General features: G+C 42.2%; 1 protein-coding gene across 2 annotated transcripts in view; it reads right to left on the bottom strand.

Moving 5' to 3' along the window:
- LOC106578684 (POU domain, class 6, transcription factor 2) overlaps nt 1-14,820 on the bottom strand; it is a 148,447-nt gene that overhangs the window by 86,398 nt on the left and 47,229 nt on the right. The window lies entirely within an intron of this gene.

The raw sequence follows: 14,820 nt of genomic DNA, 5'->3' as shown, positions 1-14,820 counted from the left end.
GTCTTGCACGATTGAAAAGCTCCGCCACCCCACCGCCGTTCACGGTGACTCCTGGGGAGTACCGTGTTATAAACATACGAATGGCACCAGAAATTTGGGTGCATTCAATGTCTGTAAAACGACAGTGGATGTAAGTGAATTGAATACCATAGATCAAACAAAACTCTCGAATCTCGTGGTTCCGTGGGCCTGTACTAGTAAAGGTAGACTCAGACAAGCATTGCCAAAAGGGTGGTTCGGCACTTGTGCCCCGGTGTTATTGGTTCAAGCAGTGAGGATTAGTCATCAACGGCCAGTTGTGAGTAAAATGTACAGAAATAAGAGAAGTCAAGTCCTAGATGAGGTTAGCCCCATATGGATGGATTCCATAGGGATCCCTAGGGGAGTACCCGATGAATACAAGGCATTGAATCAAATAGGGGAATGGTTCACTACTACTTTCTTTTGGTGGGTTACGATAAATAAGAATGTGGATTGGATAAACTATATCTATTATAACCAACAAAGATTTGTTAATCAGACTAGGGATGCAGTAAGGGGACTCTCGACTCATCTATCCGCCACCTCCCTCATGACTTGGCAGAATAGGTTGGCTCTCGATATGTTATTGGTAGAAAAGGGCGGGGTATGTAGAATGATAGGGGTTCATTGTTGTTTATTCCTAATAACACATCACCAGATGGGACAGTTACAAGAGCTCTAGCAGGGTTAACGGCTCTAAGTGAAGAATGGGCTGAGAACTCAGGGGTTAATACATCTGTGACAGGGTGATTTTATGAAATGTTTGGCAAATGGAAAACCATAGTAGCTACCATCTTGGGGGCTGCTATTGTTTGTATGGGTATGCTCGTATTATGTGGTTGTTGTTTTATTCCTTGTGTCCGAGGGTTGGTGAGCAAGGCGTTGGAGAATGCTGTGACCCAGCAGATGGTGAGGTATAGGCCCATACCTGACTCAGACCAGTGGGATGATCGCTACATGCATCCTGGAATGGTGAATGATGCTGACCAATTCAACCCTGATGACCCACAATTAGATAAAACTTTTCTTAGTTCACCCTCATAGATATTATCCTAACCAACTTGCCCTCTAAATACACCTCTGCTGTTTTCAACCAAGATCTCAGCAATCACTGCCTCATTGCCTGCATCCGTAATGGGTCAGCGGTCAAACGACCTCCACTCATCACTGTCAAACGCTCCCTGAAACATTTCAGTGAGCAAGCCTTTATAATCGACCTGGCCCGGGTATCCTGGAAGGATATTGACCTCATCCCATCAGTAGAGGATGCCTGGTTATTTTTTTTAAATGCCTTCCTCACCATCTTAAATAAGCATGCCCCATTCAAGAAATTTAGAACCAGGAACAGATAAAGCCCTTGGTTCTCTCCAGACCTGACAGCCCTTAACCAACACAAAAACATCCTGTGACGTTCTGCATTAGCATCGAACAGCCCTCGTGATATGCAACTTTTCAGGGAAGTTAGAAACCAATATACACAGGCAGTTAGAAAAGCCAAGGCTAGCTTTTTCAAGCACAAATTTGCTTCCTGCAACACAAACTCAAAAAAGTTCTGGGACACTGTAAAGTCCATGGAGAATAAGAACACCTCCTCCCAGCTGCCCACTGCACTGAGGATAGGAAACTCTGTCACCTCTGATAAATCCACTATAATTGAGAATTTCAATAAGCATTTTTCTACGACTGGCCATGCTTTCCACCTGACTACCCCTACTGCGGTCAACAGCACTGCTCCCCCCACAGCTACTTGCCCAAGCCTTCCTCATTTCTCCTTCTCCCAAATCCAGTCAGCTGATGTTCTGAAAGAGCTGCAAAATCTGGACCCCTACAAATCAGCCGGGCTAGACAATCTGGTCCCTTTCTTTCTAAAATTATCTGCCGAAATTGTTGCAACCCCTATTACTAGCCTGTTCAACCTCTCTTTCGTGTCATTCCAAAAGATTGGAAAGCAGCTGCTGTCATCCCCCTCTTCAAAGGAGGGGACACTCTTGACCCAAACTGCTACAGACCTATATCTATCCTACCCTGCCTTTCTAAGGTCTTCGAAAGCCAAGTCAACAAACAGATTACCGACCATTTCGAATCCCACCGCACCTTCTCCTCTACGCAATCTGGTTTCAGAGCTGGTCATGGGTGCACCTCAGCCATGCTCAAGGTCCTAAACGATATCGTAACCGCCATCGATAAGAAACAATACTGTGCTGCCGTATTCATTGACCTGGCCAAGGCTTTTGACTGTCAATCACCACATCCTCATCGGCAGACTCAATAGCCTTGGTTTCTCAAATGATTGCCTCGCCTGGCACACCAACTACTTCTCTGATAGAGTTCAATGTGTCAAATCGGATGGCCTGTTGTCCGTGCCTCTGGTAGTCTCTATGGGGGTGCCACAGGGTTCAATTCTTGGGCCAACTCTTTTCTCTGTATACATCAATGATGTCGCTCTTGCTGCTGGTGAGTCTCTGATCCACCTCTACGCAGACGACACCATTCTGTATACTTCTGGCCCTTCTTTGGACACTGTGTTAACCCCTGTGCGGCCTCCGTCCCGTATGCGGGACAGACATCCAGCGAAAAATCATATCGCCATTAGCATAACAAAATGTAATAATTGTTTTTTTTTTTTTTTTCAAATTATATCGTTTTATAGATACACCTCTCCTGAATCGAACCACGTTGTCCGATTTCAAAAAGGCTTTACAGCAAAAGCAAAACATTAGATTATGTTAGAGGAGTATATCGTAAAAGTAGCCACATAGCCATTTTCCGACCAATCACATGCATCACAAATAACCAAAAAACAGCTAAATGCAGCACTAACCTTTGACAATCTTCATCAGATGACACACCTAGGACATCATGTTACACAATACATGCATTCTTTTGTTCGATAAAGTTCATATTTATATATAAAAACAGCATTTTACATCGGTGCGTAACGTTGACTAACTATTTTCCCTCAAATGCATCCGATGAAACAGAGCTACAATTTACTAAATTACTATTCGAAAACATTTTTAAAATGTAATATTGTCATTCTAAGATTTATAGATGAATATCTCTTGAAAGCACCTGTAATACCAGATTTAAAATTAACTTTACTGGGTAATCATACTTTGCGATGAAAGGGGATGCGATACTCTGAAAAATAGGCTAACGTTACATGTCAGCGCCATCTTGGAACAATCGCATATCACATCTAGTCTTGTATACTATTGTCAATAATCCCTTACCTTTGGTTGTCTTCATCAGAAAGCACTTCCAGGACTCCCAGGTCCACAACAAATGTATTTTCGTTCGAAAAAGTTCATCCATTATGTTCCATTAGCTTGTTCTTGTTAGCGCGTCTGAAGGCTGATCCAAATCCTCCGTCGGCCACGGGACAGCCATTTCGACAAAAAGCATTTTTTTCCCATTTAGGTTCGTTCAAACATGTCAAACGTTGTCTAACATAAATCTTCAGGGCCTGTTTCAACAAGAGAGCCAATAAGATTCGAGGGGGACGATTGCATTGTGTTTCAAAACGTTTCGAAAGGGGAGGGTAACCAGGGGCGCCGGCGTCATAATGGTGATGGCCCTCTCCGTGTGACCACGTTCCACAGCGTCTCATTCATTCAATTTTAACAGTAGAAGGCTCAAACCAATTTGTGAAGACTGGGGACATCTAGTGGAAGCAATAGGAAGCGCTCAATGAACCATAGCTCACGGTGTGATTAATAGGCAACGTGATGAAGTTGAGTTCGCAATTCAGAATTCCACTTCCTGTTTCCATCTGTCTCGGGGTTTTGACTGCCATATGAGTTCTGTTATACTCACAGACACCATCCAAACAGTTTTAGAAACTTTAGGGTGTTTTCTATCCACAAGTATTAATTATATGCATATCCTAGCTTCTGAGTTTGAGTAGGAGGCCGTTTAAAATGGGCACGAATTTTTTTCAAAAATCGCTTTAGTGCCCCCTATCCTAGGGGAACGCCAAGAGGTTAACAACCCTCCAGACGAGCTTCAATGCCATACAACTCTCCTTCCGTGGCCTCCAACTGCTCTTAAATACAAGTAAAACTAAATGCATGCTCTTCAACCGGTCGCTGCCTGCACCTGCCCGCCCGTCCAGCATCACTACTCTGGACGGTTCTGACTTAGAATATGTGGACAACTACAAATACCTAGGTGTCTGGTTAGACTGTAAGCTCTCCTTCCAGACTCACATCAAACATCTCCAATCCAAAGTTAAATCTAGAATTGGCTTCCTATTTCGCAAAAAAGCATCCTTCACTCATGCTGCCAAACATACCCTCGACTTCGGCGATCCTCGACTTCGGCGATGTCATTTACAAAATAGCCTCCAATACCCTACTCAATAAACTGGATGCAGTCTATCACAGTGCCATCTGTTTTGTCACCAAAGCCCCATATACTACCCACCACTGCGACCTGTACCCTCTCGTTGGCTGGCCCTCGCTTCATACTCGTCGCCAAACCCACTGGCTCCAGGTCATCTAAAAGACCCTGCTAGGTAAAGTCCCCCCTTATCTCAGCTCACTGGTCACCATAGCAGCACCCACCTGTAGCACACGCTCCAGCAGGTATATCTCTCTGGTCACCCCCAAAGCCAATTCCTCCTTTGGCCGTCTCTCCTTCCAGTTCTCTGCTGCCAATGACTGGAACGAACTACAAAAATCTCTGAAACTGGAAACACTTATCTCCCTCACTAGCTTTAAGCACCAGCTGTCAGAGCAGCTCACAGATCACTGCACCTGTACATAGCCCATCTATAATTTAGCCCATACAACTACCTCTTCCCCTACTGTATTTATTTATTTTGCTCTTTGCACCCCATTATTTCTAATTCTACTTTGCACTTTCTTCCACTGTAAATCAACCATTCCAGTGTTTTACTTGCTATATTGTATTTACTTTGCCACCATGGCCTTTTTTGCCTTTACCTCCCTTATCTCACCTCATTTGCTCACATTGTATATAGATTTATTTTTCTACTGTATTATTGATTGTATGTTTGTTTTACTCCATGTGTTGTTGTATGTGTCGAACTGCTTTGCTTTATCTTGGCCAGGTCGCAATTGTAAATGAGAACTTGTTCTCAACTTGCCTACCTGGTTAAATAAAGGTGAAATAAAACATTAAAAAAAATAACGTGTGAAGGTTATAGTGAAAATCTCAAAAGGAAGAGTTATAACTGGAAGTAGAAATAGAACTATACCCAGGTGAGGTGAAATAGACGTTGTACATACATTTATGGGTGTGATGATGTGATTTTTTAAGATGCAATCAAGATGTAATATTTAGTCAAAGGGTGGATTGATAGAATAATTTGTATGTTTAAGATAATGACTAAAGTATTCCACCCTGAAACCATATAATTGTATGAAATGTGTTAAGAGTCATAATTCAATAATGTGTGTGACTAGGCCATTGTGTTACTATTTCGCAATATGAGCTGGGTATAGTTGAGACATTCAAGGACAACTGAACTGTCGACTTGTGATAACTGTGAAACTATTAACTGGAAAGAGGCATCCCCACCCTAGGGAGGAGGGAGGAGAAAAACTGTTAGAAATGGCTAGGCTTGCAGAAGATGATAAAACATGTTGCAGAAGGGTGATAAACAATGTATGTGAACTTTGGAAAAATACAGCCCACCTAAAGAGAGGTGGAGTTTCTACTGATGTGAGTTCATTTGTGTGTGTGTGTGCTATAAAAAGATTGTGTTCTCATTTTGAAGACAGGGCACTCTCTGAATAAAGGACTGATCTATTGCAGAATCTGAGACATTGTCTAATTCTTTATTAACTGGAGATTTACGACCTCTGGAAAATAGACAAAGCTTGAGTGATAGTTGAGTTCAACCATTGAGATAGCAAAATTCTCATGACAGGTGTCTAGATGGAATTTGTATTCATGGTCCTGGCTTTTTTGGAACACCACTATTTTTGTCTTACAGAGATTTACTGTCAGGGCCCAGATCTAACAGAATCTGTGCAGAAAATATACACCTGAAGTCGGAAGTTTACATACACTTAGGTTGGAGTCATTCAAACTTGTTTTTCAACCACTCCACAAATTTCTTGTTAACAAACTATAGTTTTGGCAAGTTGGATAGGACATCTACTTTGTGCATGACACAAGTAATGTGTCCAACAATTGTTTACAGACAGATTATTTCACTTATAATTCACTGTATCACAATTCCAGTGGGTCAGAAGTTTACATACACTAAGTTGACTGTGCCTTTAAACAGCTTGGAAAATTCCAGAAAATGATGTCATGGCTTTAGAAGCTTCTTATAGGCTAATTCATTTGACTCAATTGGAGGTGTACCTGTGGATGTATTTCAAGGCCTACCTTCAAACGCAATGCCTCTTTGCTTGACATCATGGGAAAATCAAAAGAAATCAGCCAAGACCTCAGAAAGAAAATTGTAGACCACCACAATTCTGGTTAATTCTTGGGAGCAATTTCCAAATGCCTGAAGGAACCACGTTCATCTGTACAAACAATAGTACGCAAGTATAAACACCATGGGACCATGCAGCCGTTTGGTGTGAAAAGTACAAATCAATCCCAGAACAACAGTGAAGGACCTTGTGAAAATTCTGGAGGAAACAAAAGTATCTATATCCACAGTAAAACTAGTCCTATATCAACATAACCTGAAAGGCCACTCAGAAAGGAAGAAGCCACTGCTCCAAAACCGCCATAAAAAAGCCAGACTACGGTTTGCAACTACACATGGGGACAAAAATCATACTTTTTGGAGAAATGTCCTCTGGACTGATGAAACAAAAATAGAACTGTTTGGCCATAATGACCATCGTAATGTTTGGAGGAAAAAGGGGGAGGCTTGCAAGCCGAAGAACACCATCCCAACCGTGAAGCATGGGGGTGGCAGCATCATGTTGTGGGGGTGCTTTGCTGCAGCAGGGACTGGTGCACTTCACAAAAAAGATGGCATCATGAGGAAAGGAAAATAGTGGATATATTGAAGCAACATCTCAAGACATCAGTCAGGAAGTTAAAGCTTGGTCACAAATGGGTCTTCCAAATGGACAATGACCCCAAGCACACTTCCAAAGTTGTGGAAAAAATGGCTTAAGGACAACAAAGTCAAGGAATTGGAGTGGCCATCACAAAGCCCCGACCTCAATCCTATAGACAATTTGTGGGCAGAACTGAAAAAGTGTGTGCGAGCAAGGAGGCCTACAAACCTGACTCAGTTACACCAGCTCTGTCAGGAGGAATGGGCCAAAATTCACCCAACTTATTGTGGGAAGCTTGTGGAAGGCTACCCAAAACGTTTGATCCAAGTTAAACAATTTAAAGGCAATGCTACTAAATACTAATTGAGTGTATGTAAACTTCTGACCCACTGGGAATGTGATGAAAGAAATGAAAGCTGAAATAAATCATTCTCTCTACTATTATTCTGACATTTCACATTCTTAAAATAAAGTGGTGATCCTAACTGACCTAAGACAGGGCATAATCACTAAGATTAAATGTCAGGAATTGTGAAAAACTGAGTTTAAATGTATTTCGCTAAGGTGTATGTAAACTTCTGACTTCCACTGTAGGTGCTGCTCCAGGCCCTCCTTGGTTGGGGACAGAAGCACCAGATCATCAACAAACAGTTGACATTTGATTTCAGATTCTAGTAGGGTGATGCTGGGTGCTCCCCCAACATCACTTTACATCAATTTGCATAGCAGACCCTCATGCCAAATTGAGTAAAAAAAAATGTAAATCAACAAAGCATAAGAACACTTTGCCTTTGTTTTGGTTTGTTTGTTTGTCAGTTAGGGTGTGCAGGGTGAATATGTGGTAAAAAGCCAATTTGACATTTGCTCAGTACATTGTTTTCGCTGAGGAAATGCACGAGTCTGCTGTTAATGATAATGCAGAGGAATTTCCAAAAGTTGCTATTGATGCATATCCCCCGGTCGTTATTGGGGTCAAATTTGTCTCCACTTTTGTGGATTGGGGTGATCAGTCCTTGGTTCCAAATATTGGGGAAGATGCCAGAGCTAAGGATGATGTTAAAGAGTTTAAGTATAGCCAATTGGAATTTGTGGTCTGTTTATTTTATCATTTAATTTAGGATATCATCAACCTCACAGGCCTTTTTGGGTTGGAGGGTTTGTATTCTGTATTGTAGTTCATTCAATATAATTGGAGAATCCAGTGGGTTCTGGTGGTCTTTAATAGTTGGTTCTAAGATTTTTATTTGATCATGTTTATGTTTTTGCTGTTTGTTCTTTGTTATAGGGCCAAAACGATTGGAGAAGTGGATTATCCACACATCTCCATTTTGGATAGATATCTCTTCGTGTTGTTGTTTTTTTTCCAATTTTCCTAGAAGTGGTTAGAGTCTATGGATTCTTCAATTACGTTGAGCTGATTTCTGAAGTGCTGTTCCTTCTTTTTCTGTAGTGTATTTCTGTATTGTTTTAGTGATTCACCATAGTGAAGGTGTAGGCTCAGGTTTTCTGGGTCTCTATGTTTTGGGTTGGATAGGTTTCTCAATTTCTTTCTTAGGTTTATGTATTCTTCATTAAACCATTTGTCATTGTTGTTCATTTTCTTAGGTTGTCTGCTTGAAATGTTTAGATTTGATAGGGAAGCTGAGAGGTCAAATATACTGTTTAGGTTTTCTACTGCCAAGTTTACACCTTCACTATTACAGTGAAACATTTTGTCCAGGAAATTGTCTAAAAGGGATTGAATTTGTTGTTGCCTAATTGTTTTTTGGTAGATTTCCACACTATCCTTCTATCTATAGCGTTTCTTAATATTATTCAGTTATTTTGGCTTTGATGCCTCATGATTGAGTATAGCTCTGTTCAAGTAGAGTGTGGTTTTGCTGTGATCTGATAGGGGTGTCAGTGGACTGACTGTGAACGCTCTAAGAGACTCTGGGTTGAGGTCAGTGGTAAAGTAGTCTACAGTACTACTGCCAAGAGATGAGCTATTGGTGTACCTACCATAGGAGTCCCCTCGAAGCCTACCATTGACTATGTACATACCCAGCGTGGGACAGAGCTGCAGGAGTTGTGACCCGTTTTTGTTGGTTATGTTGTCGTAGTTGTTTCTAGGGAGGCATATGGTGGAGGGAATGCTGTCACCTCCAGGCAGGTGTTTGTCCCACTGTGTGCTGAGGGTGTCAGGTTCTTGTCCAGTTCTGGCATTTAGGTCACCACAGACTAGTACATCTCCCTGGGCCTGTTGATCTCCCCCTCTATGATGGATAAGCTGTCATCGTTAAAGTATGGGGATTCTATTGGGGAGATATAGGTAGCAAACGAGGACATTTTTCTCTGTTGGGATAATTTCCCAACAGAGACATGTCTTTGATTGCTACTGACATGGCTTCTCATTAGGCTAGAGCTAGGTGAGTGAGACACACAGGGTTTATCTATCTGGATCCCTGAGTGATGTTTTCGTGTTTCCTCTGGACGAATGCAGGGGAACAATGCTATCACCTCACCATTAGAACTGGGGTCTCTGGTGTCATGTGCACCGTGGAGTTTGGGCTGAGAGCAAAGGCTACAGCAGTTTAACCAGAGTGACAATGCCACCATCTCCAAAACAAATAACAGCAAGTGGAGGAGCTGGGATTTAGCAGGTCAATGTTATGACCAGTAAATATAGGAGAATATGCCAGGTCATGGCAATTTCATAACACATAATAGGCCACATGAATACAGAACAAAGGATAAAGGGTGTTCCACATGTACATATCTCAAAAAGGGAGTTTTGTTCATGCTTATGTTTTTCAGTTCTTATTTGATCTCACTCGCGGTGTTACAATTCCACCGCAAATTGATAACAAACATTTTGAGATGATGTCAAATTCGGAGGTGAAATTGAATTACACCTTCGCTTCAAAAAAGAACGCCTAGGTTTAAATAGTAAGTGTCAAGGGATAGGTGTGTGCCTGCTTAAGTGAATACGAGGGGGTTTGGTTCTAACCTTTTTGTACGCTGCTGTGGTACATTCTGATTGGTGAGTTATTTTCTTTCCCCGAACTGTCACATAAGCAGTCGCCCCTTTACGTTTCCAAGCTGCTTACTGAAGACAAACAATAAACCAGTGGTAGCTGATATAAATGGCAGAGATGAGAACCCAGGCGCCATATCTGCTGGGATTGCCTGGGCAAACCTGCCTCAGCCTGCTCTTTATCGCCAACAGCACCTCTCGCTCTCAATTATTTGGCTGCTGTCACAACAAATCAATCAAATTATCGCTCCAGGACAGTGTGTGCAGCTGCTCCTATGGCATTGCTAGTTGCATTAGCTTTGAAATGTATGAGGTCTACATTTTATCACTGTTATTTATTTAATGTCACTCTCTCCCTTGCAAGTCATCTTACAACAACAGCAAAGTTGAATCATTAAAGGAACGACGTGGAATACACACTGGTGGAAAACACTTCAAAATAAACAGGAGAAGGGAGAGGGGCTGGGATAGGTTCTATTGTATTGAGAACGGAATAGATAGGGGTGTTGATCTAGGAGAATTATGGGAGTAATAAAGCCTCAGAAGTCTCTCTAACATAAAAATACTCCATCTTGATGTACTCATTGCTAGGATTTTTTACAAACAACAATCTGTTGAAGTTATTGTAAGTATTCTTATTATTTTAATTTTAACGCGGCAGAGATTTTTATTTGCTGCAAAGTGCACGCACGCACACACACACACGCACACACACTGTATGACGTACTGTACAAATGAAGCTGAACGACATGTTTGAAATGCGCCTACTGTGCCAATGGTGGAATGGAGTAAGGAAGGGCATAGACAGGTATTTCCTTTAAATCCCAGGGTTTCTGGGAGCTGTGGCGAGCTAACCTCTTAAAGGAGTGGTGGCGTACACCCAACAGTCAGCTAAGTCGGAAAAGATGGAGTCTGACATGGACTAGCGAATGTACCCCCCAGGAGCCCAACCTTTGGTGCTGTAATGAGAGGAGTGATTTCCATAATTTGTATCATGTTAACACCCACTCACAACATGAGAACGCCACCGATTGCATTTGAGCGTTTTCATCAAACCAGGGAGGAGACATGTCTTTGATTGCTACTGACATGGCTTCTCATTAGGCTAGAGCTAGGTGAGTGAGACACACAGGGTTTATCTATCTGGATCCCTGAGTGATGTTTTCGTGTTTCCTCTGGACTAATGCAGGGGAACAATGCTATCACTTCACCGTTAGAACTGCTGTCTCTGATGTCATGTGCACCGTGGAGTTTGTGCTGAGAGCAAATATGAACGAGATACACTTACAAGAAAGGGGTTTGTTCAGTGGAATTGAGTACTGTCGAGTGAGTCCTAGAGAAAATACGCAGGCAAATGATGTTTCATTCATTTCCCTCCACTGAGCATTACATTTCTGCTTCTTTGATACTTTACAACTTACAATACAAGGAAAGCTATCTTGCATGGCCAGTTACTGTAGGCCCTATGTGCAATAAAGTTATATTGAAAATCCAATATAAATATTGTCAGGGTATTAATGTGTGTAATCTATCTTTCCTAGAATCTTATATTTAGTTACTTTTTGTGCAACTGTGTTTTTTTTTACATATCTAATTACTTACAATATACAACAGTAATATAGTAATGAAGTAACAACCAATTATGTTAATGAGCCAATTAATAAATAAATGCATCATCACATAATTGTACAAACAGCATGACCGTAACCTAGTTTGCAGCTAAAACAGTGTCCACTATCAAAAAAATATACTTTCTCCCTTGTTTAGTTTCAATGGGAATTTGTTTGTACAGAATGCTTCCTGGCATAAATCATTCTGACAAGTAACAAGTTACACTGGGTGCTGCTGTGTTTACCGTTTCCGCGACAAGATGCTGCTACTCCGTTTTATTTAAGCAACAGTTCCAACTTTACTGCACAACCCCATTACAATGATGGTTATTCATCACTCTGCCTCACTCTCACAACTCTCCAGCCTGTATACACACACCTCTCTCTCTCTCTCTCTCTCTCTCTCTCTCTCTCTCTCTCTCTCTCTCTCTCTCTCTCTCTCTCTCCTCTCTCTCTCCTCTCTCTCCTCTCTCTCTCTCTCTCTCTCTCTCTCTCTCTCTCTCTCTCTCTCTCTCTCTCTCTCTCTCTCTCTCTCTCTCAGGGATGGGAACTTTGATGGGGTGGGGGCCACAAAATAACGGAACTGATCATGCAAACACCTTGCAAGCAAAACATTTTAGTGGACAGCGAAGATAAAACAATTATGTTTGAAAGATATTTTCCTGCAATTCTGGGGATGGGGAGAAGATTTAGAAATGTTATAACTAATTTAATGCAATTCTACTCATTTTGCCATGGGGCAGAGAGAAGATTTAGCAATTTTATAACTAATTTAATGCAATTCTACTCATTTTGCCGTGGGGCAGATATTTATTTTTTGCAGTTTTACAGCTAATTTCGTGTAATTCTACAGATTTTGCCATAAGGTGGAGACAAATGTTTGCAGTTTTTAACATGATAACTGATGATCAATGGGCCACACCCTGGTCGGTAGTTCGACCATGCTCACTACAAGATTAGATAGCTGGCCACTAGATTGACTTACCAATAAAATAAAAAAATGGGCCAATTGAGTGACTGCTGATGCCAAACCAAATTTCGTAATTGCACCTTGTGTATTCTATTATTCTAACTCTCAACAGTAAGTTGAGACCCCGACTAAGTCAATTTGTAAAAATACAATTTTAACATTGAAAACATTTGGGGGGAGGGTGAAATTGGTCTGTGGGCCTAAAAATGGGGGGCCGCGGGCCCGCGGGCCAACAGTTGCCCATCTCTGCTCTAGAAGGATCTTAGACAAGGTAAAAGCCAGGGGTGTTTAACAAGAGGTAAGTGATCAAAGATGCTTAGCGGGAATCTCTTGGTTCTCACATTTCCCTGCTTATCTCATTTGTAAGAATGTTTAGCACCTTGTCAAAAACTAAAGCTGATAGGGGCGAACAATCGGATTAATTAGCCAGTGAGTGCTGATAGAAAATGCATACTTTTTAGCACTACATTTGGGGTTCTGTTAAAAATATGAAAAGGTGGACTCCAAAAGTGGAATCCATCCTGGGTTAACTAGCTATAGTAGCTATACTAAACATGTACAGTGAAGAATCCCTCACCCTCCCAAAGACAAACAGCTATTAGCTGATCATTAGCCATGTCAGTAGATTTAAATAGAGTCAAAGGTCTTCCTGCAGTCTCATTACTGTAGGCTAACAGCTGTATGTGTCTGATCTGATGCTAATTAACCAGCAGATCAGTGTTACACAGTGCAGTGCAGCAGGCCTGTAAAACACACTTGCTCTTGAGGTCGTGAAATGAGCTGGCTGCTGGCTCTGAGCTCAAAAGGGGCAATGACTGCATTGAACGTGTGATTAATCAGTGTTGATGGGGACTGGCGTGAGTAACGAGGTGAAAGGGCGAGGGGCGAGGGCAGGGGCAGGCTGGGGCCGCCTTACAGAGGTGCTGTGCCAGCAGGCCTCATTTAGCAGGGCCCTGATGCGCTCCGACAGGGGAGAGTGGAGGAGCGGCACGTGGCCAGAGGGCCTCGGACACAGTCAAGACATTTAGCTTCACTCCTGACTCGTGTCACTTTCTCTTCACGGAGGTCCCTTCACTGCGTCCCCCTCAGATAGGATGGGAGGAGGATGTGGGAACAGCCAGTCTGTCAATGCGTCTGTACGCTTAAAATTAAACTGCCATGGAGGCATTTTATTGTTTAACTTTGTACCCAACGGATGATGAAGTATAGCAAGTGATTGAGGACCAAACCATCTGTTATAAAAATGATGATTGAGAGGTGTTGGTTTTGTGCCTTCAACATTATGACAATGTGTTTGTCAGTCGGTTATTACTTCCTCTGGCTTGTCCCACATACAGTATGAGAAGTTGTTGAAATGTGAGACAGACAGACAGACAGCCTTTTGGGCCCCTTATCGCCCCTTGCTCCAGGATACATTGGAGGGGTTTCAGTGGCTAGATATATGAGGGGTTTATTAAAAGCTCACCCCGTAGCGATGATGCACGTTGTTATTTATGCATGCTTGTGTCCATTAGGGCTTCTACCTTCCTTCACATTTCCTCACTCAATCCATCCGTCCATCCATTTCCTCACATTTCCTCCTTTCTCTGCACTTTGTGCTGCCCTGGCATTATTGTAATCTCCACCAAAAAACACACTGCTTTACATGCAGCCTGGCATCTTTTTACATTAGCGAGGCCCCTCTCATCCAACATTCATGACTGATGGTTTCCCCATCCATCCCTCAATCTAATGGTATAAAAGAGACAATGTTTTAAACATGAAAGTGGAAACCATTTACAACTATGATCAAAAGAAAACACTTGCACACTAAAGTTTAAAAGGCGAGGATAAGAACAGCCGTGGATGAGGTGAAAAAGAGAGGAAATAGAAGAGGGGAGAGTACAGTGCACTCTTATGGAGAGAAAAGAGGAGAGGGAAGAGTACAGTGCACTCTTATGGAGAGAAAAGAGGAGAGGGAAGAGTACAGTGCACTCTTATGGAGAGAAAAGAGGAGAGGGAAGAGTACAGTGCACTCTTATGGAGAGAAGGGGGGGGGCGTGCCTCTATGGAGAGAAAAGAGGAGAGGGCGAGTACAGTGCACTCTTATGGAGAGAAAAGAGGAGAGGGAAGAGTACAGTGCACTCTTATGGAGAGAAAAGAGGAGAGGGCGAGTACAGTGCACTCTTATGGAGAGAAAAGAGGAGAGGGAAGAGTACAGTGCAC

This window comes from Salmo salar, chromosome 19, assembly GCF_965601325.2.
Source record: "Salmo salar chromosome 19, fSalSal1, whole genome shotgun sequence".
NCBI lineage: Eukaryota > Metazoa > Chordata > Actinopteri > Salmoniformes > Salmonidae > Salmo > Salmo salar.
The sequence above is the reverse complement of the archived record's forward strand: the minus strand, read 5'-3'. Positions and strand labels throughout refer to the sequence as shown.